This window comes from Sus scrofa, chromosome 10, assembly GCF_054392235.1.
Source record: "Sus scrofa isolate SSC_HxYL_T2T_F1_AM1 chromosome 10, Sscrofa_HxYL_maternal_Yorkshire_Landrace_v2.0, whole genome shotgun sequence".
In the NCBI taxonomy this organism is placed as follows: Eukaryota; Metazoa; Chordata; class Mammalia; order Artiodactyla; family Suidae; genus Sus; species Sus scrofa.
In genome coordinates this window covers 89,032,832-89,056,119 of record NC_139392.1, presented here as the reverse complement: position 1 = coordinate 89,056,119, position 23,288 = coordinate 89,032,832, and the positions used below count along the sequence as shown (strand labels likewise).

The 23,288-nt window shown below is 38.0% G+C and overlaps 1 long non-coding RNA gene across 2 annotated transcripts in view; it reads right to left on the bottom strand.

Moving 5' to 3' along the window:
• Positions 1–23,288, bottom strand: part of LOC110255714 (uncharacterized) — a 754,959-nt gene that overhangs the window by 548,591 nt on the left and 183,080 nt on the right. For both annotated transcript variants that reach the window (XR_014818117.1, XR_002336416.2), the window contains exon 4: positions 4,659–4,739. This is a non-coding gene — a long non-coding RNA (uncharacterized LOC110255714). The remainder of the gene's footprint in view (positions 1–4,658; positions 4,740–23,288) is intronic.

The following is a 23,288-nucleotide window of genomic DNA, read 5'->3' as shown; positions in this document are numbered from 1 at the left end:
AAAAGACTTGTGGTTGCTGAGGGGGAGGGGGAGGGAGCGGGACAGATTGGGAATTTGGGGTTAACAGATACAAACTATTGCCATTGGAATGGATAAGCAATGAGATTCTGCTGTATGGCACTGGGAACTATGTCTAGTCCCTTAGCATGGAGCCTGATAAGGTGAATAAAAAGAAGGTATACATGTATGTGTTACTGGGTCACCTTGCTGTACAGTAGAAAATTGACCGAATACTCTAAACCAGCTATAATGGAAAAATTAAAATAAGTGTAAATAAATTGCAAAAAAAAGAAAAAATTAATAAAAAACTGGTCTGCCTGAAGAATCTCAATCAAGTATTATAAAACTTTGCTTGTACAAGGTGCTTCTTCCTGTACCTTCACGCTCTTAAGATTCCTCAGTATGGGAAAGAAAAGGAAGTTAAAAGGAGGAGTGCTAGAGAAGAGACAGAGGAGCCTGAAGGAGAGAACATATTTTCCCTGAATTCATAGTAACATGACAGACCCTTGGGAGCTGGCCTGGATGCCAGCACATCCGTTTCTAAATAGTGTTTGCTCCCATGACTTGGCTAGGCTGACGAGGCAGAAGAGGTAGCCAGAAGAACACGAGAAGATCATACACTCTCTCCCTGAAGTGACCTTGACTTCAGAGAGGAAAAGTTAACTGAAAGGTTTCTCAAAATTAAAATATGGTTGCCATAGGTTACAACTGTGCTCACAGAGGACCAGCCTCTAGGTAGGAGTGATTTTCTATTATTGAAAAGAATGCTTTCTCTGCTTTTCACTCTCATTCCCCTAATTTGTTATTCAAGATCCAGTATCTTGTTGATATGTGGGTTTGAGGTAAGGTTCCTGGTGTCTTGGTCACAGAGCAGAATCATATTACCACAGGAGAGATAAGGATCATTCCAAGCCTGCGTGTCAGCTTCTATAGTTATCTTTTTAACCGTGGAAAGGTGTGTTAGACCCACACAAATAGAGTCATTGAGGAAAAAGTATAAGGTTAGGAATTTGCCAACTCTAAGGATCACTCAAGTGGAATAAGAAGAAGATTACAGTCTTAATTAAAATTTTCCCTGCAGTTTAATATTTTTTAACAAAATAACCTGTATGTAGGGAAATATACGGGAGGGATGTATTAAAGTTTATCAGTTTCATTTCATTTTCTAATAGAAGAATTAAGATTTTGATTTCCACTTTCATAAAGATCACCCTTTAACCTGAGGCAAATGATTCAAATTCTTATTGCTTTGGGGCTGTTATTTTTACATCAGGCTTTATAAGGACTCAGGCACTAAAATAACAAATTACATTAAGTTTGCAGCAAATGCATAGAAACAATTGCATAAACCACTGTGTCATAATCGAGGCTGCTAATAAACCAAAGCTTTTCTTGTCTGGTTTAACCTTCCATAACAGTTTAGTTCTCCAGAGCAGCAGACAACACAGTGTGTAAACACAAATTGACAGAGAGGGAGAATTGGGGGCTGGCATAGAAAACGTAAGCTTTCCTTTTGAATCTCTACTTGACCTTATACTTCAACAGAACGGGCTTTGAACCAGCTTAGTTATAAAGCATATTGCCACTGCCCTAAATCACCTTCTGGAGTGCTACAGGGAGTTTACGTGAATGAATGAATTGCTTTATCCTGATTAATGTTATTTGAAAGGTATTTGATGGATATTTAGTAATAATACCAAGATTATGCAGTAAGAGATAGGAATTACTTCTTTACAGTTTTCATCAAGTATTTCATTTCTCTATTATAGCATTTTTTACAATTTATTAAAACTGTTGCATTGTGTGTACTCCCTAACAGACCAGAGTTTATGAAGACAGAAACATATTCTTTTTGGTATTCTGTCATCCTGTAAAGAATCTAGTGTGTATTAGGTGCTCAGTTAACACTGAATGGATAGGAAGTGGAAATAAGAAACAAAAAGAGCAAGGCTACTTAATTATTTTGTTCTGATGTTTAAAGAATGCCATACCGACATTTAAGGGGAAAAAAAGTATTTTTACATGTCATTGATTCCTAGTTTCCTAAGTAGATATATCAAAATACCAGGGGAAAGGCCATTCTCAGAGTAAATTCTGCTCTGTGCATGTCAGAAAGGAAATGACAACCATCCAGAGAGCCTGCTTTATCAAGATTTCTAAGCTAACTTGTAGGGCAAAGTGGTTGGATATATTTAGATAAGTCTTTGGCAGGCATACTAACTACTGGAGGTTTGACCTGACAATTATTGTTTAATATTGTTGGTCAGCACTGGGCTTGCTATCCTTAAGAACTCCCTCTATTTTAGCTACAGCACTGTCAGAAGATCAGAGATATTGGATCCCAAGTTATATGAATAATGCTATGTGCAAAATAATATGGAAAGTATAAAATTATAGTTTTACCTTCAAATAATAGATAGCTTCAAAGAAACAGCAGGGGCACAATGGGCTAATGCTTGGCTATTATGCTGACCTTCAAATAAAATCCAATTTATTTTTTTTAACTTTGTATTCAAGATGCTTTCAAATTTCACTCCATTCTAACTTTATTTCACCCCACTCTAACTACATATCTATATATATTCATTTTTCTTACAATCAAAGTAGTCTCTGTTTTATTTAACGTTTTTTTGGCCATGGCATGCCATGTGGAAGTTCTGGGGCCAGGGATTGAACCTGCACCATAGCAGTGATGATGCCAGATCTTTAACCCGCTGAGCCATCAAGGAATCCTAACTTTTTACATGCCATTCCCCCATTAATCCTCTTTTTACTAAGACCTAATTCTCAAACCAAATTACTTGCTGTCCCTGTACTAAATTCCCAAGCATAGGGTATTTTCTGTTTTATCCCTTTGGTATCTGATTCTTTAATGTTTCTACATGGCCAAATTCTTCCTATTCTCTTTCAGAATGTAAATCAGAAGCCACTTCTTTCCTACTTACCTCTGAACAGAACAAGGACTCTTGTTCCCCTTTGAATATACACAACAGTCCACATCCCCCCGGCTATCAGCATGAACATGTTCTACTCTGCATCCTTACCTTCCTGACCCAAAGTGCATCTTCCTAAGCAGTCAGTAACCCTTTGAGGATGGAAGTGGCTGTTCCTATATCATCCCATTGCTTCTCAAAGTGGGGTGTTTCATATTTGCGGTTGATGTACGGACGGACATATATATAGACATACATATAGACATATTAGAAATATTTATGGGGTAAATAAATGAAAATACATTTAAAAAAACCATGCAGAATGAGAAAAACAGGATTTAAGGCTTTAGGATAACATGAAAATTAGGAGCCAAAATACAAATATATAATGACTGTCACATCTCAATAAAAGAGATACGATGAAATTATGTCATAAAGATGGCAAAGAACAAAGATCAGAAGAGCGATGTTCACCATACATCTGGGAACAAATAAGGATGTCCAGGAAAGCTTTGTGGAAGAGACAAATCCTCAGTCACTCTTGAAATCAGATAAGCATTACTTCTAGGATATACAGCACTCACCACCATCTGACTTAATACAGACTTCTAGAACAATTTAAGTTAAGTAAATGTGAGATTACTGACTTTTTTATCCCACGTAGGTCTAATTTCACTGACAGATTTAGAATAATTATTTTTTTCGAAGACGAAGTTTCTTCCTTGTTTTTATTATTACTGCCATTTGGTCTCCGACTCCTGCTGAGAATTACAACCTTCTCACTACCTGTAGTTCTGTAAGTATTGATTCATTCACTTACATAGCTTTCCGATATGTACCTTTTTTACTGTAATATGCTAAATATTCATGGATCTAACATTAACCCCATATTTTAGAAAGAAAAAAAATCACCAATATAAAATAGTTGTATAGCATTTTTATAGTTATGCTTTGTGCCAAATCGCTAAGACATATTAAAACTTTTGAAGGGAAATGAGATTATAAGATAGCGAACAAGCAAAGTCAACAACTTAAAGATGCTTTTCCAATGATATAAAATGCAAAATCTCTTTAACCAACATTGTAGAGGTTGCAGAAGAATTTCCAGCTATGTGCTAAGGTTTACATATTTTCAAATATAGAAGTAAAGATGAATTCTATTAATAAGTATTTTATCTCATACCATCAGAAAGAAAACAAATGTCTTATCATAGAAAGCATGTTAAAAACTCCCAACAATTTTATGTTACTTTCGCAAGGTTCAACTTGATCACAATTTAAAAAAAAATAAACCTTAATACTGGTTTACTAAAAAGATGAAGATTGATAATTTACTCTAATTTTGATTCTGTTTTCTGTAAAATTATGATAAAATATTTATATAATTAAGAGTTGATTATGACGTGATAAACACAGACTAGATAAATGAAGAGGCACCCGGGACACCTCACAGGTAGAAGGTCATGAACATGTGCATCACTTAAGTTACTGGATGTTCCTCTCATCATAGTCAAAAACTTCTTTAAACAATTCTTTTTGTTCATTGTTGTTAAATAATGGTCTTGGTTGAGTTTGAGAGCAGATACATATGAAAGTATAAGAAGTGAATTTATGCATATGTCTTTGTTCATTCTTGCCAGAATATTTTATAAATAAACATTCAATGCAACATTGTAAATAAACTATATTTTAATATATAAAAAAAGAAAGAAAACACCAACTCACCTCTAACAGGAGTTCCTTCTAGCTCAGGGCCAAGGTGAATTGCTGAAAAGATGTACAAGATCTGTCCATGATGTGCCTGCACTGCGGACCCAAAAATAAATGTTAAGAAGATATTAAAAAATGAACATTTATTGTTTAAAAAAGCTAAAAGTTAAAAAAGTTTTAATAGAATTTGTATGTTCTTACAGACTGAACCACCATCAAACTTTAACACCTGCTAATGGAAGTTGAAATATCTTCCTCATGCCTCTGATCTGAAAAAATCTGTACTCTCTGATTAGACATGGCAGTTTCCTTGAATTATTTTAAGAAGTAAAATGGAATTTTACTCACTCATAAAGGAGAGGAAAGTGGGTGAAGGGTCCGGAAGATGATAAATGGTGTTTAATTCTCAGCCATGAGACACTAACAGAGCTATGTGAATGTGCACAGCATATACATCAACTCGCCCTATATAGAGTTCTAAGATATTCACGCCAGATGAAAATCTATGTAGTTGATTTTTCAAATTGTCTATATTTTCTACAGATAACAAATACTTTTCCTTAAAGGGCACATCGGGAATACTGAAAAACCAGATACGTTTTGACAGAGTGAAAGAAAAAAGTACAACTCTCAGACCATAAAGAGATAACATAAAAAATATTTTCTTCAATTAAATTTAGTAGAATAATGAAACATGAGTGTCAAGGGGACGTCATATGTCCCTGAATTTACTGGATTTGATGTATGCTTCAAATGGAAAACTAGACTCTGGTGTTTCCAGGGTGAATTGAGCATCTCTGTAAAGTTTAACTATGATATGGAATAATAATTGTATTAACTCAAACAGGAACAGTAATGGAGCAGACTGAAACACGGGGTCATTCACTGACTTGGATTTTACTTCTCTGACCCATGGAAACCATGAGAAAATGAATTCTCCCACATAAGAATGTATGAGGTGATGAAGCCACACAAGCATACATCAAACGCTCATACTCTTACTAGTAGGACCTGGGAGCAGGAAGAGATGCATAGGAATTGTTGTCCATCTCCTCCCATCTTTCCATATTGCACATACTCAACTTTCTCTCCATCCCATTCATCCATGTAGCCAGCAAGTATCTGCTACAATCAAAGGTCATGGGGAAACAGGCCTACAAAACTCTGGGCTATTGGGTCAGCTTTCCTATTTGTGGGGGAACCTCTTAGACCTATGAAAAAATATTTTCAATACTAGATGGGGAAATACAAAATATACCCACAACTTCTGAGATATGTTCTGTAGGGGAAGATAAATCATTCTGAACTGTGATTAAATAGGAAACTGTTTAATGGCTGGATATGAAGGATGCTTTTATTTTTTTAATTTTATTTTTAATTTAAAAAATTTTTTTTGTCTTTTGTCTTTTTAGGGCCACATCTGCGGCATATGGAGGTTCCCAGGCTAGGGGTTGAATCGGAGCTGTTGCTGCGGCCTACACCAGAGCCACAGCAATGCCAGATCCGAGACACGTCTATGACCTACACCACAGCTCACAACAATGCCGGATCCTTAACCCACTGAGCAAGGCCAGGGATTGAACCTGCAACCTCACGGTTCCTAGTCAAATTCATTTCTGCTGCACCACGATGAGAAATCAGGAGGATGCTTTTACTGAGTGCAATTCAGCCTCTGGGCACTTTGTTCACAGTAAAACATAGATAGTAACTACCAGCTGCAATATAGTTGTTTGCCTTGGAAGAGAAGGTATGTGTAGAACATGCGCATTCAGTAAACACGAGGCAAGAGAAAGAAGGGGAGAGTCCAACTAGACTGGACAAAGGTTCCCCAGTGGGCCGTTATACTGTGATTCCCTGCCCCCTTGGCCTCTGGGACCCTGTACTTACTCGTAAGCTCCTCTTAATGCCTTTTTTGCATAAAATCTATTGCTATCTATTGTTATCTAAGTTTTCATTTAGCTACATAAGATTCAGTAAATATTGATGACATATCTACTGCATTTCAAGCTGTGGGAACTCAGAGATATAGATGAATGACACAATGGTTCCACCCTCCCCAAATGACAGACTCCAAATTTATTCTGTAGCCACCTAGGCTGGGGTGGGGATGGGCATGAGGGGAGAGCAAAGAGGGAAGGAAGATGAGGAAGCTGGGTTCGAGCACAGGATTATACGTGTACACACAGTTGAAATCAGCATCTCTAGGTTACCACTGACTGAGACACAAAGCTACTTAAAAAATCTATAAGCAATGCGTTCTCCTTCCTAGAACACAGTTTCTTTACAAGTAGAGGTGTTGAGGGCTTTACTTTGTTCTTAGAACTCTCAGCAAAGTAAAATTGCCAACTATTCTAATCATTAGGCTTGGCCAATGCATGAAAAAAATGAAATTATATATAAGTGGGTCATCTAATGCTGATAAAAGCCACTTAGCCATTCTAGATATATAGTTAAAATTTCCTGGTCAGAGGACTTAATTGCCATAATTTGGGGCGCCAAAATTACGTATTACACACACATACTTCTCAACAAGTGGAATGTCTCTCTTTTCACATACAGACATAATTAATGCACGTATGTGTCCTCGTGAACGATTTTATACATGAGACCAGGAATTGGAAAAGTGACTACTGGAAAGTCTTCGATTAAAGGAAAAACCCACAATGTTCAATTACAAAGGCTGGGGAGAGAAAGGGAGGGGAAGAGAGAGAAAGAAATGTAAGTGATTTCACTTGCTCTTGATCTTGAACACCACTGTTTTCTAGGATATGTGACCATGTGAGGGAAATTCATTTTTTAGATGGAGCAAGAGGAGAAAAGAATAAGAGTTATGGACTAACCTGAGGAAACATATGGTGTCTTGCTGGAGTTGGGAAACTACGAGAACATTAACTGACACAGAAGAAGAGGACTGGCCAACACGTCATGGGGTCGGCGTCACTGATCAGGGCGCAGTCACTTGAGATGCGCTTTGCCGCCTGATTTCCAGGAGGAGGATGAGGGAAGAAGACAAAGTTACACCGCACACCACCACTTCCTTTCCTCTCGGACAAGCGGTTTGATAAAACAAAATCCTTAAAACATTGGCCTTCTGGATTCTCAAAGAGATTTGCTATTTTTTTGTTCTTACACAGATTGCAATTTAATAGACTTAATGTTCAAATGTCTACATTAGCTTTGGTTTCTTTCCCACATGAGGGCTACTCAAAGTTTTAAAATGACTGTAAATGGCCAAAATCATCTTTCTCAGTTACATTTTTTTGCTGGTTCAGGTTCATCTTCTCATACTCTGAGCTCTTAGAATTCATGACAAGGAGTTTGATGCTTCATTCTTCTTCTTCTTCTTCTTATTAGGACTTTTTTGTTTTAGGGCCACACCCACAGCACATGGAGGTTACCAGGCTAGGGGTCCAATCGGAGCTGTAGCCGTTGGCCGACACCACAGCCACAGCAACGTGGGATCCTTAACCCACTGAGCAAAGCCAGGGATTGAACCCCACAATCTCATGGTTCCTAGTCACATTCGTTAACCACTGAGCCACAATGGTAACTCTGCTTCATTCTTATTTATACTGTTTCTGATACATGAAGTTTGTCTCTTAAAAATAAATTACGAGCACCTTGAAGGGGATAATCATACCTCAAATTCCAATTTTTACAATTCAGTTTGGCGACTGACTCCTGACCAACATGTCTTCTCTGTCTTATGGTTGGTGTGTCAACTGAGACCAAACAGATAAATAAGACAGGAATGTATTTTCCATATGGATCCTCTATTGTTTGTTATTTTGCAAATGGATTAGAGAGGAATATTTAGCTAATTGGTAGAGTACCTATTTGGTGGTTCAATAATCAATCTTCAATAGATCATAATAAAATATACAGTAAAGAAGCTCCCCCAGATAAGTGATAATGATTTGAGTGACCTTAACTCTCAAGATATTCTTAAATGTCTTGAAGCTAACAGGAGTGTCTGCAGGGTACATTAGGAAATTAACATAGATAAGCATTCAATTCCAGGTTTAACTCTATAGCGGCTAAGACTACCTGACTTCTAAGCATGGGAGTAATTGCCTTCATATTTTGTATGAATCATTTCCCTCTAACAGTATTTTCTGCATAAATTAAACTGGAATTTTCAAGTTTTTAGTTCATTTTTCTGATATGCATATAGAGTCTGATGTAAGGCACATATTCATCAGAAACACAACTACTAACCTTCAAGTTCACCAAGTTATCGAACCCATCATTATATTAAAGATTATCCCAATTAGTCAATTAATGAGTTGGAAGATTAAATGGAAAAAAAAAAGCCATTCATTGTTAGCTGGAACTGTTTTCTTGTAAAGCAGTTAAATTTTGCTTCTATCCAACAACTGTATATCTATCTTCTCTGAAGAATTAGTACTAGCTAATAGCTACATGTTAAAGAGATCAACAACTTATCTGTCAAGGCATAGAAGGGAGATTATATAGTGATCTGGATAACAGTAAGGACTTGTAGCCAGATAGTCTGGGTTTAAATCCAGATTGTCATTTATTTGCTGTGTGAGATTGGGAAAATTGCTTAACCTCTCTGTGTCTCATTTTCCTCACCTGAAAAGAAACTTCAGGAATATTAAATTAATTACTGTACATAGAAGGCTTGCAGTTATACTTGGCTCACAAGAAATACAACAAAAGGGTTTACTGTTATTGCCTTTAACACAAAAAGACTTATTACAGTGTTTTCCCAATACAAGTGAATGACAAAGATTCTCAAGAAAGTTGCTCAGAAAATAGATTTGCTTTGACCTCAAATGTAGTAATTCAAAACACACTCATTGACTATCTGACTATCACATCCTGGCTTACAAAACATCTTGATCTTCAGTGATGAGGCTGAGCATCATTGGTCAGTTACTCAGTTACTAGAACTATACAACTGCCATATTCCCAAGCCTGCTGATTTTTTTCTATTGTACATGATAGAGATAAATTGATGAGGTTATTGTGTGAGTCCTCAAAAAAAGCATTTCATTTTGTTTTGCGCACATGCCTTCAGTTGACTGACATTCATAGAACCTATTTTGACATTAGCATGAAAAAATAAATGAAAGAAAAAGGCCACATGGTCTCTACAGGTTAAACCAGACAATGAAGAGTTAAATAAAAACTTTCTTGAATTGTAAAATAGCTTCAGTTTTAACAATTTATACTTTCTTCCACAAAACACAATATTTCTGGCGTTATATTCCTTAATATTACATCTAGAGCACATTTGTCATTTTCTAAAATCCTACTCCCTGAGCCAAAGTTTCCGAGGTAAACCTAGGCATTAAGACATCAGAGGGTTTTCACAGAAATCAGTAATGGTGGCCTTATGTACACAAAAATGACCCTGACCTCTTATGAGCACAGCTGTAAACATGTTCCTTTACTAATGTCTATAAATTGCACTGAACTTTATCATTCAGTCCTTCATGTCTCAATGGCCTACATATGTGAGAGAAGGTGTGAGATCTTTTAAAGTATCATGAATATTGAGGAAACAAAATTTTAGTTTCTTTGGCCCACTCTTAATGTATGGGAACTAATGAGATCTGTCTCATTTCATCTTTATTTATATCATTTATACATACATGTTGATGTGTAGGTTATTAACAGTTACATGAATTTTTTCTATTGTGCTTTTAATTGAATACATCTTTCCTGCATGTTGTCTTTTTACTTTTTGCAATTCTGTGAGCACTTAGAACATGTCCCTACCTCACTACAACAAATGGAGGCTGAGGTTAAGTAATGTATCTGTGGCCACTTACGTACATAGGTGATGGGGAGAGCTCTGACTGAAACCCATTTCAACAGAACTTCAAGTCTTATTTATTAAAATAAGCCAGTCCACATCTTTTGCTTGACACTAGGATATCTATACTGAGTGAGTCAGAAGATTTTTTTTCCATTGAAATTCTATTAGTTACTAGAGAATGTAAAGTGGTATAATTTTTGTATGCTATTTAAACATTTTAAAGGAAAATGTTATTTTATTAAAATTTAAAAATACCTAATTAAAAATTAAAAGTACATAAATTTTTTTTTGGCCCAGAAGTCAAATAGTTAGGTCAAATGATGTTCAGTATAGCTTTGACTTTAAGAACAAAAATATTCTAGAGCTCTGAAAGGACACTGACCTGGAAATTTATAATATTCTAGGTAGACACTACCTTTATAGAACAGCATGTAAAATATTGTTTTATAATTTTAAAAAGAATGAATGTCTATACACGAGTGTGTGTGTGAGTGTGTGTGTGTGTGTTTGTCTATGCGAAAGACACATCCTACGCCTTTAATGGTGAACATCTAGGAGTAAACTGTGAATTGGCAGACAAGAGTGGAAGTAGAAAACCTTCCATTTTTGGTTTACAAACTTTACAGTGTTTGGATTTTCACAATTATGCATGTGTTAATGTTATAATGGAACATAAATCAAAATCCAAGCACACAAAATGTTCAATGTATTAGATAACATGCAATTTTCCAGGTTATACCACTCTCCTAGACTTTTCTCATGTGAATACCCAGCACCACATAAATGGGAACAAAAAATGGGCAGCTCTAACCAGTGTAAGATCATCTCTAAGTTAAACACTACAATTGATGGAAACCGTAGTATTACATTCTACAGACAACAAAAAAATGTAAGTCATAGCATTTGGGACATCTTGCCAAAATCTCACCAGGCACAGTCAACCTAATCCAGGTTCATTTCGTTCTCAGGATTTCATCTACATGTGCCTGAGATTTTAAATTGAATAATGGACTGACTGTGTGTGAACAAAATGCATGCATGTCTTTTATACCTTTTCAATAGCAATGCAATCTGGGGAGACCCTGGTGAGGGAGCAGGGGGGCCGGGCGGCAGCAGGGGATGGGTGTTGTGTGAGATAGGGACTTAATGAGATAAGGGAATATGTATTTTTGTGAGGGGAAAAAACTTCATAACATTTTTCTTAGGAAACACACAAGAATAATGGAATAGATTCTATCTTATGAAATGTGGCCCACAGTAAGTTACTGTTGCATGTCTTCCTTCCATAGAAAAGGAATGAATTGGAGACATTCACGTATAATGAAAATTGTCTGTATTTTTCTCAATTGAGAGAGTTCATTGAGACTTCATAGAGTAGTTTTATTACATATTACATGGGAAGGAAAAAACACATTTTTTTTTTTGTTCCAATAACAACCTTTTATCAGACACAATATACCTCTGCCGCAGTTGTGTCAAAAGGAAACTGCTACGGATTGAAACAGTCCACTCGGAGCTTCTTTTCCAAGGGTCCTTCACTGCAGCTGTCAGCAAGTGAAGCAGGAGCATTCGGGGGGAAAACCAAACCTTCTACCACCTACCTCAGTGCAGCTTCTCTTGTTTGTGTGCGTGTGTTGTTGCTGTTGTTATTGTTATTATTGTGCTTCTCCCCCCTAAACTGTTCACTAAAGAGAAGGAAAAGGAAAGAGAAAGACTGGGAACATTCTGCTATGGAGTAGTTGTTCCCCGAAGGCTTTGAAAAAACATCAGTCAGCAGATGTATAAAGATAGGATGAACGTTGCACATTAACTATTTTTCTGTTGTACCAAGAATCCTGGCATCTCATGTTTTATTGCAACCTGTCATCTCACCCACATTTTCAAAGTAGCCCCACGTCTTCTAGCTACTCCTTCTCAAACAGTTCTCGGGTTTCTTCGTTTGAGCTATTGCAAATACTTCTGAGCACAGCTTTTAAGAGCTGTTTTTTTCATAAAACCTGTCCTAACATTTTCCCCCAAGATCCTGATCAAGAATACCAAGTGACAGCATGTCTACTAGAACCACTCCTTTCACTGACATTCAATTTTAGTTTACACTGATTCCTCTTTAGCGACACTGACATAGGATAGATTTGGGATTTTATGAATGCTTTTGTTTGTTGCCACCATTGGTAAGAAGCATTCTTCTTCCCACTACTTTTTCCAGAAAAATATTTTGTGATTTCCTCTTTGTCCAGGGATTCTTTGGGAGATGTGTTTCAAATCCAAGCTGCTAAGAAGTTTTCAGTTGTTTTTGCTATTTATTTCTGATATCTGGGATTACATTCATACTATGTGGGTCTTAAGTAACACTACTTTGTGGAATTTATTTCAATTTTGATTGAGGCTAAGTACATGCACAATTCTTGCAAATCCTCCATGGCTCTAAGAAGAGAATTTACATTCTTTCTTTGCTCAGTACAATGTTATGCAAGTAAATATTTATTATGTTGAGCTTGTTGGTTATACTGCTTAAAACTTAGGAGTTTTTTTTTTTTTTTTTTTGGCTTTTTAGGGCCACACTCACAGAATATGGTAGTTTCCAGGCTAGGGGTTGAATCAGAGCTACAGCTGCTGGCCTACACCACAGCCACGGCAGTGTGGGATCCAAGCTGTGTTTGTGAACTACACCACAGCTCACAGCAACGCCAGATCCCCAACTCACTGAACAAGGCCAGGGATTAAACCGGCATCCTCATGGATCCTAGTTGGTTTCATTAACGGCTGAACCACGATGGAAACTCCCCCATCTGAGTCTTGTTTTAAAAAAATCTGTTCATTCGCAAAGAAAAAAAAAATTGCATTATCCCGTATAATTTTGTAGTTAAATTCTCCACCAACCTCTAGGATAACTTTCCACCTGTATTTTGCTTTATGGTTGGTGCACAAAAGTTTATGACTCCACTGTCACCGAGAGTGGCGGTGACGATCATATGTGATGGTCTCCTTGATCTGTTTAAAGTTTCTGGCGTGAATTCTGTTTCCCAACTTTTCATATCCTACCACTCCATGAGTCTTCTTCCATTTTCATTTGCTAATATAATCTTTTTAAAACCTTACTTAAGCATTTGGGGGGGTGATGAAACTTTAGTTACAGAAAATTGGCTTAATTATTATCCTTGGATCATGACACCCTGACATTATCTAGTTACAAAATTAATAAAGCAACAAGAACCTGAAAAGCTACAAAATAAAAGTAGGCAAAACAAAAGTTAAGATCTTGGCAATAATGTGCATTTCACCATATTGTCCTCCTATTAGCCCATCTCTTTATCTCTCCCTACCCAAGGCAGCATGAGCTTAAAATATATGTTCATTTTTTCCTTGTTTTCCTTTTATAGACTTTCATTGCATCAATAAACATTGCTTGAAAGATATAATTTAAAATTTTAACGTGTTTCTACCTTTATAAAATGGATGTCATACTGTAGGCAGAAATCTGTGACTAATATTGCTGAAATGTATCCACGTTGTCGTGCTGCTCTAGCTCATTTATTGTGACTGCTGCATAACATTTCATTTAGCAAACATCCTACAGTTTATTCGCGACTCTCTTATCACCAGTACGTATGCTGTCTCCACGGTTTTCATTCAAAAAACTTTTTTTGCTCATGCATTACAGCTTTTATCCCATCGATTTCATTTGCTTTGTCTCACAAACCTCTCCCTCCTTTGCTCTTAACTCCTGAGTTTTTCGTTCAGGTGGTTATTATCCTTCCTTCTCTGTTGTTCATCACTTTTGTCTCTGTGTGTTTGCTTTGTATTAAGATGTACTCTATCTTATAACTTGACGGTCATATTTTTCAATTCCTCTACCGAATTTTAAATTTGAAAATATGTTTACTTTTCCAAGAAGTGGGGGTGTGCATGTGTGATCTAAATCCAACTCCTTGATCAGACTCATTACTTTTTTTGTTTTTGTTAGTTATCACCTGATTCTCCAAGTAACTCGACTTCAGTTGGAGCTACCAGCTGCCTGAAGTCGCTAAGACCCTCAACTCCGTGGCAGTTTTCCTTTGCCTAATCAACGTTTATAGTTTTCTCATCACCCATGTCGGCCAGGCCGTTTGCATTTCTCAAGTAGTGGAATGACATCCAGTGCAGAAGGCACAACAGTCTCACCTCTGTAGACTGATGAGGAACTAAGCGGCAAAACCTTTCTTCTGCGCCATAATATGGAATGAGAATCCTTAACTCTCCGTTTCTTCTAGAGCAAATTTCTGCCTTCCCCTCACCCCACCCCCACAAATGAGAGTGACTCAGATCACCAGTGTAATTCCCCTGTATTTCTCCTGCAATCAGGTCGATCACAGAGTCACACCCAGGACAAGATACAACTAACATGTTGGAAAGATGAAGTTTTTCCCTTAAGGGTACCACAGACTCTGTAGGTGGCCATTAAACCAAGAGGGAAGTCTTCTTTGCAGCCACTGATCACTTGCTGGTGAGAGATAAGGGGAAAAAAAAAAAAAAAAAAAAAAACCCACAGTGTTTCCAAGAAGAGCATGGCAGACCTCAGAACTTAGTGGGAAGGGTTAAAAGACACAAAAGGAAAACACGATCGCCCTCCTCTCACGCCAACGCAAAGAACATTTTCACTTTCACCTCCAAGACATCCCACATCTGGTCGTGTAAGAATGCAAACCCTCTTTACATTTTATCTCCGTCTTATAATACAAACTTCCTAAGGCCTTGAGTTTTATCTTGGAGGATGTTATACACAAGACGATCACAGAGCGGGAGCTAATTAGTGGTTTTATATCATCATCATCACCATTTTAGTTGCCAGGTGTATATCATCTGACAATTCAAATTTATAGGATAGATAAATGGAGAACATTGACTAACTCTGTGGAAAAGGTCTGCCCAGGGCTTATATCGCTCATCCTTTAAAGGTTTATCAACGTAGTATGGGACATTTTAGGAAGACATGAAATTTCATAAAGCAGAAAACACAACCTAAACCAGATCAAAAAGTAAATGCAAGTGTTCGTGCTGCGTTTCCCTTTTGAGGATGTATTCAAACAGGATGGGTCTAGTGCTGCCCCTGGAATATTCCCCCGCCTTCACACATCAATGGATTGAGAAACTTCTCCCATCAACATCGACACTCCTGGTCTACCTAGAGTTTGGGCCCGTACTCTAATTTCCACCCTTTCTTTGCTGTATAGCATTAAAATTAAAATTGAATACGCTCTTCAATGCTAAAAATCTCACAGCTATAAATCACAGCCTGAGACACAGTTTATAAAAATTCAGCTTACTCAAATAGTATTATTCTTTCTGCAAAATACTTTTTTTTTTTTTTTTTTTTTAATTTGACCTTCACCTAGAGGTTCGCCACAAGCTCCTTTTTAGACTCATGGTCCTGGGGGATTCTTGATCATTTCTGAATAGATCTAGATATCTCACCAGAGTTTTTTCGTTTGTTTGTTTTTTTCTCAGAGTTTATTTTGGTTTTTTCATAGCTGGCACCTGACAGTCACTTGACCAAATTTTAGACAAGCACACTTATATTTTGTTACTAAAGAAGAAAAAAAGACGCCAGCAATTATAAAAGTGAGATAATACTGATTCTGAGATGAATTCTCATTTCAGTGATCAAATGTGAAAGCATCAGTGATATTCAAGTGATGAAACACAGAAGCGAGTATCTTCCAGCTTGCAGTGCAGAAACTTTAGGTCTAGTTTTACTTCTGCAGGGTATCAACTTTGAGAACAGCTCGATGCCTGCCATTTTCACAATTAACTTTTCCTAATTTCCAAACCACCTTTACTGTAATTGGGAATATGTACCAATTACTGCCCCGCCAGTTGTGGAGGCCTCATAAATCTGGTTTCCTTAAACAGGGCTAATTCTGGGGATCTGGGTCCTTAGATGTTACCATTTTCGTTCTGGTCACAGTGCTGGGTTGGTTTGTTTGTTTTTTTAAGAAGTTTACCTCTGTTTTCTCGCTTGACGTGCTAGCCTCTTTCTGGACCTCAAGATGGTACAAAGCCCAGATTGCTATCTTCGTTGGTTCGAGCTGCTCTAAGAGCAATTCCTTAGATTAGGTGAGATACAAACAACAGAATTTTATTTTGCTCTGGCGCTGTAAGTCTTGCATCAGAGAACCAGATGGTGGAGTTCTGGTGAGCTCCCTCTGGAGGTTGCAGACTGCTGACGTCTCTTTCTGTCTCTACGTAGCACAAAGCAGAGAAGGCAAGCCAGTTTGCTCCTGACTTTATAAGGGTCCAATCTTATTTAAAGTGGCTCCACCCTCATGACATCATCTCATCCTAATCACCCCTCCCAAAGACCTCCTCTCCTAATACCACACATTGAGGAGTAGGGTTTTAATATATGCATGTGGAGTTGGAGGGTCACAAACATTCAGTTCATAACACCTGGCTTGAATGGGAACCTAGAATTCTGTGTGGCTTATTCTAGTTCCCGCAGGGAGTTGGGACGATGCCTGTACTTTACTGAGGCTGTGCTTAAAGAGAACCACTCGTTGGCTAGTGCCTCTATGCCTCTTCTTCTCATCCAGCCCCCCAGAAATCAGGATGTCTTGGAACCAAGACTGGGGTCTTTCTGCCTCCCCAGGTCCTATGCTGACCTGTCGGATTCCTACATCAGGGATCATCTCTTCTCCAGAGAAGCTCTTGGGACCCGCAGCACGCCCAGCAATGCTAGACTGTATTTCTTGATTTCAGACAACCTGCATTTTGTGGGGAGCCGCAGCCCAATGGTTGGCATCATGGCCACAATAATGCCGCTTCCAGCCCATCAACATGAGGTTCTGAACTAATGACTGAAACTCAACGCTAATAAGATAGACAGCTCTTCTCTCCTGCACCTTTCAGACTCCCAGGTCAAGTCTACTCTAACAGTGTACTGTGTAACGTTTAGTATGGATTCCAAACTCAGCTGCCACCGTGGAATTCCCTGGCATTGGTTTAGACTGATGGGGGTACGAACTGCACTGCTGTCATCACCCTAGGGTCACAGTGGTCCCTTCTCCCATCTGCTGCCCTGGCTGATGCTTCACTGGGTCTCTGGGAGACAGGGAGGAAAAGAGGAGAAAAACCGAGCTACCAGAGCAACTTCGTCTCTTTCTTTTGAGCCCATGAAATGCAGTAGAAGGAACTCATGATTTGCCACTGGAAGAGCTGGGCTGAAACTGACAACTGCCACTGACCAGCTCTGAGGCTTTAAAGGCTTCTAATCTCTCTGAGACTCAGTTTCCCCCTTGTATAAACCAAGGGCTGGTATCTGCTCTGAATGCATCATTCCAGTATGACAGAGGAGGAACAAAAATGATACAATACCGTGAAAGCACCTGTGAACTTTAAAACGCCGAGCACCTAAAGGGGAAAAGGAACCATCACTCTTATGGGGAACTGCCATGTCATGTGACGCCCCTTTTCTCTTCTCTCCTGGCTCTGATACTCTGAGTACCCCAGGCCGCTCTGGGATTTGATGACCGTGACCATGGGTGGTGGTGCCCGGATTCAGGCCAGCCTCACACATTAGCAGTTGCCCCTGAGGAGCTAAATTTTAAGTGAGGAATAGATGGGAGAAATTGTGAGAATGCCTGAATGGAGACGGCAGACTTGAAGCTTCTGCATGGAGTTCAAGACTTGAGAATAAAAACGGTGCCCCTGACCCACCCCCCTCTGGCCACACTTAATTTTGAAATGCACTTCAATCGCATATGCTGTTCTACAGCCTGAACAATAAAATCCCACTAGCCGTGCACAGAGCATTTTCACATCTAAGAAACATGTCCATTGTACACTTTTATTCATTTTTATCCACATTTCTTCCATAAAATCTATTTGTATGTAGGAAATGCCCACTCCTCAGACTGTTTCACTGAGAGATCTTTAAGCAATGGTCAATCCTATTTGTGTTACATTTACAGGAATCCTTGAATGTCCTAAACTAAAGAGAGGAATCTGCTGTTTAGCTAAGAAATCTTTTCAACTTAGGCACAGATTTTATACCTCCTTTCAAATCCCAGACTGAGCTTTTAGTTTTTCAGAAACCAAGAAGCACTTATTTCTAACAAAACTGTGAGTGCAAGCACATAGCGCTATCATTAAAGGCAAACAGCATCTTTCTTCTATAATAGGAATATGAGTCATCAACTCTAAATCTGATCTGGTCTTAATTCAATTAAATCATTACATTCTTGTCTTGCACTGATTTTCTTGCCTACAGAACACCACGGAATGAATGTGTTAAATGGCCGTTTAAAAATACTCTGCACATCTAAAGAGGGGGAAAAAAATCCCCACAGTTTAATGCTAAAAGGGGGGAATAAATTGCTGATCTTTTTTTTTTTTTTTTTTTTTTTAACAAATGGCTGGGAGGGTTATAATGTATTAGATTTTTTTTCCAGAGGTAATCTTAGATGTGGAGTGAATGAAGTGAAGTCTGTTATCAATCCATAACATCTGCCGCAGTGTCAAGTGATGAAATGGGCGACTCCAGAGCCCAAGACAGCTGGGACGGCTTTCTTAATGCAGGAGGGTATTGTGCAAACAAACAGACACTGATACGGTCTATGGTTGTCACAATTATTCAGGCTGGTGATACATCTTCCCGTATTAGCTGCTTGAGCAGTCCTATTTCTTTTAAAAGTAAACTACTGTATAACAATCCCCATCCTGGCCTGTGAGTCAGTGGGTACAGATAGAATAAATACTCTGGAAATAAAAAATAAATACAAATTAAAATTTATCACCAGAGCAATAAAGTGAAAAACAGATGCAAGATGAAACAAAACAAGACAAAAAACAAAACACATAGAGCAAAAGGGAGGGAAGGGAAGCAGCAAAAATAAACACACAAATAAAAATCCAAAACACTACTTAAAAAAAAAAAAACTAGGAATTAATGACAATTTTAAGTTTTATCATGTTAGGGATTCATGTGTCTTTTAAGGGAAAGGTATGAAAAACATGGTTAGTGCAGCTAATTTTAATTAATTCATGCTTCTGCAAGGTTTGTAATCAGCATTACAGGAATGATTATTAAAACTTGACGGGCTTAAGCTTTAAGCATGAGTAAAGGTTCTATAAAATTAAGAAAAGTATTAATTCAGTAATTTATTATTTACATAAATCTATATCTAAAGAAGCTACTGAATTCAATTACAAGTGGAAGCTTGATTTCATCCAGATAAGTTTTCTGCTGGATACGGAAATGTTCTAATTGGAAATTTTACAGCCTGCACATGACTTCCAGTTCAAATATTATACAACACATTCTCAAACATATAACCAAGCTTTTGGATAAACAATCTGGAACCCTCTGCAAGAGTTATTATACATTCAGGTTCTCTGTGCACTGGGCACTAAGAATCACCGAAATCAAGACTGCTTTCAGGAGGCCTTAAAGCTCCTCTAGGCTCATCTAACACTGTGCAGATGTGAAAAGTCATGTCAAAGAGGTAAAGATTTTCCTAGCAAGCCATTTACTTTGGGCTCTGTGCTGCTTCTATTGTGCAAAGCTGCCTCTTTCTCTGTCGCCAGTATCCCTATGGTGGAATAAAAAGTAAACCATTGTCAGTTTCTGTTAACATGTTGGCTACCTGAAAACCAAAGAAAAGTGGGAAATTAAATCCAAGTGACTCAGCTTTGATGGGGAACTACTGATTCTTAAAAACAGGAATAACAAACCCCAATGATTCATTCGGATCTTTTTAATTTTACTCAGTGCATACTGGTATAAATTTTGTAACACCTGCTGTAGTGTGTATTCATTCATGATTATGTCGAGTCCAAGTGCCACGAAGGCTCCAAAATGCCTACATTGTTGTTTCTGTAAGAAGTGAATCCTGCCTTACTTATCATTGTGTCTTTCTCAATACGTCACGCACACTGGTAAATGGTAGATATTCATTAAATGCTCATTCAGTCGATGTAATTTTTATTGTTCGTGAAGAAGCCAAAATAAACTCAACTGTCTCGGAAATCAGGGGTAAATATCATGAGATTACTTCCTCTCTGCGAGACACTGTCCCTCCTTCATTCATTCAACAAATACTTGCTGAGCGCCTCCTGGAGGGCCTACTCAATTCAACATGTTAAGGATAAAACACTGAAAAATGAGCAAGAAAGAAATAGCTCCTGCCCTTCGGAAGCTTACAATATTCAGAAAAGATGGACATCAAGCTAATGATCCCGAATATTGCGAAGAAGACATTCAGGGAACCATATCTATAGGTAAAAAGAAACTCAACTTTGTTTGGGTGGAGGTTCTATGGAGCCAGAGAGGACTTCCTTAAGGAACTGGCTTTTCAGGTGAGGTCCACAGAAGGAGAAGGCATTAGATGTGCAAAGGAGAGAAAGGCCTAAGCAAGAAGGAGCATGGTGCGTTTCTGAGCCAAAAGAAGGCAGGTGTGATTAAGGACAGAAATAGAGGAGAGAGGAGAAGTTACATAAAATCAAGCTGAAATGACAGACATGGTCCTACTGGACAGGGGCTTAGAACTAGGAGTGACACTCAAAACAGATGACAACCACTAAAGCACAGGCACCAATCATAGAGGAAAGATGCCCTATCCCGAACTCTAACCCTAATGTTAACTTGAAAAAAAGTCAGTGTAGCAGGACTTACACACATAAACGTGGAGTACAGGACAACATCTGGATCTCTCAGTGATGGTCTATGGTCATGACTGGCCTGGACTTACTACCGCAGAATCGCTGTATGTGTGAAAAATAAATATCGACGTTATTAAAGGTACTGTATCTGTGGGTCTTTGATAATCACAGGTTAGCTTCATCCTAAGATAGCTGGAACATGTTCAGAGCAGAGATGGAGGTACAGCCTCTAGAGAACGACTTGGCTTGTCCATACATATTCTGGCAGTGAAGAGCCAAATGTTCATCACCTTTCACGAGGTGATGTCTTCCAAAAGATGGTAACCCAAGGAACCATCCCCAAGAATATTTATATGGTGGCAATAAAGGGAGACTTTAGGCAAAATAAGGGCCTGCTTATTTAGCTGTTTAATGCATTTTTGGCAGAGAAAAAATCATTATTTGACCAGACAAGCATAAACCAGGTAGAGGTCTGTGACCATGGTCGATTCAACTTCCACAATAGCCACTACCTCCTCTGTCCAAAGTAAAAAATATTAAATACTTCCTGAAAGTAGGACTGATTTTCAGCCAGTATGCATCCACTGTTTAATATTTGTTTCTGCGTGATGGGGTTGAGAAGGTTTTGCAAAAATATCACCCTCCCTATAAAGTACTCGACCCCACTAACACTCCCAGGTCCCCTTCCCTTCCTCTGCTTATATTTCTTCTCATTGTATTTTTCTCTCTATATCATACTTTGTAGCTTATTAATTTACTATTCTGCCTGTTGACTGTATTTCTACGTTGGAATAAAAGCTACACAAAGGAAAGGATCTTTATCTTTTCTGTTTTGCCAATGTATTCTGAAGGACAGCTAGGAAAAGATTTCTTACCCTCTTGCAACTGGAAGGAAATTCACATTAAATGAGTGACAAGAATGCACCAACAATTTCTATGCTCGCTAATTTTCCAAATAATATTGTAAGATAAGCATTACTGTTAAGGTTTCTGTGCATCATAATAGCATTTTCAACTTGGCCCAGGTTATAGATGGCAGGTCCAGGATTTGAACCTAGGTTAGTCCAAATCCAAAACCCACAACTGTTCTAAATGACAGCACAATTCATTCATTCATTCATTGTTTATTTTTCAGACATTCATGTATAAAATAAGTGCTTAGGGAGCAGAGATCTTATCTTTCTTGTTTGTAAAGTTATTGCCAGTCCTCTAGACATTGCCAACAGGGTTAAATATTCAATAAAACTTTGTTGAATGAATTAATGAGTGTTTAATGGTTAAAAATTGTGTTCAAAACATACTGCTGGATCCTATTGGGGTACAACCTTTTCATGAGGTTTCTTAGGTCATAAAGCCTTAGATACTTATTGTATACATAATGCCACAATAGTATAAAAGGGAATATTATAAATGCCTTCAGTATAAAAAAGAGAAGAGGATGCCACCCATAGGAGAAACTGATTAGTCTCTGAAGATGTAACAAATGAGCCAGACATTGCAGAGAAGATTGGATGCCAACAAGTCAAGTTCAGGAGTTGATCGCAAGTTTATGACTCATAAACAAGACAGCATATTTAATGTTGAGATGAAAACACAAAGACAGTACATGCAGAGAAGAGTAAGTACTCTTGAAAACTGTTCATCATTCCCCAAGCAGCTATACTGGATGCATCCATAACATCTGTGATAGCTACGAATGTAGTTTCATTATGCGGATGACCATACATGAGGGACCACTGAATCTACCAGATTGAAACCCTTTCGAAAGTTAATGGCACAAGGTGATGGAAGTCTGTAATTTAGTATCTTTCTCAATTAGTGATTTAAAGAAAATGATAGTTCCAAAGGGTTTTCCAGAGAGACATCCTATAGATGTGGTTGTGGCAGAAAACAAAACACTCAGTTTGGTTTGTTTTTGTTTGTTTGTTTAATGAACTCAACCAAATTACTGAATTGGTTATGTGGAGATGGCTATCATTTACTCTCTCTCTGAATACCAACTCACAAGTATGCTGCCCAATTTTAGGATATAGGTGATGGTAAGATGATAAACAGGACAGATTTATGCACTTAGCAGACTCTTGCTGAATAGCTATGGTGTGAGAGACCCAGTACTAAGTGATGGTGATATAAAGATAAATAAAACAGTCCCTGACCCTGAAAAGGTCATCATCTAGGTAGAGCCATCTGCCAACTAGATTAGTAACAGTCTCCTACTGAGC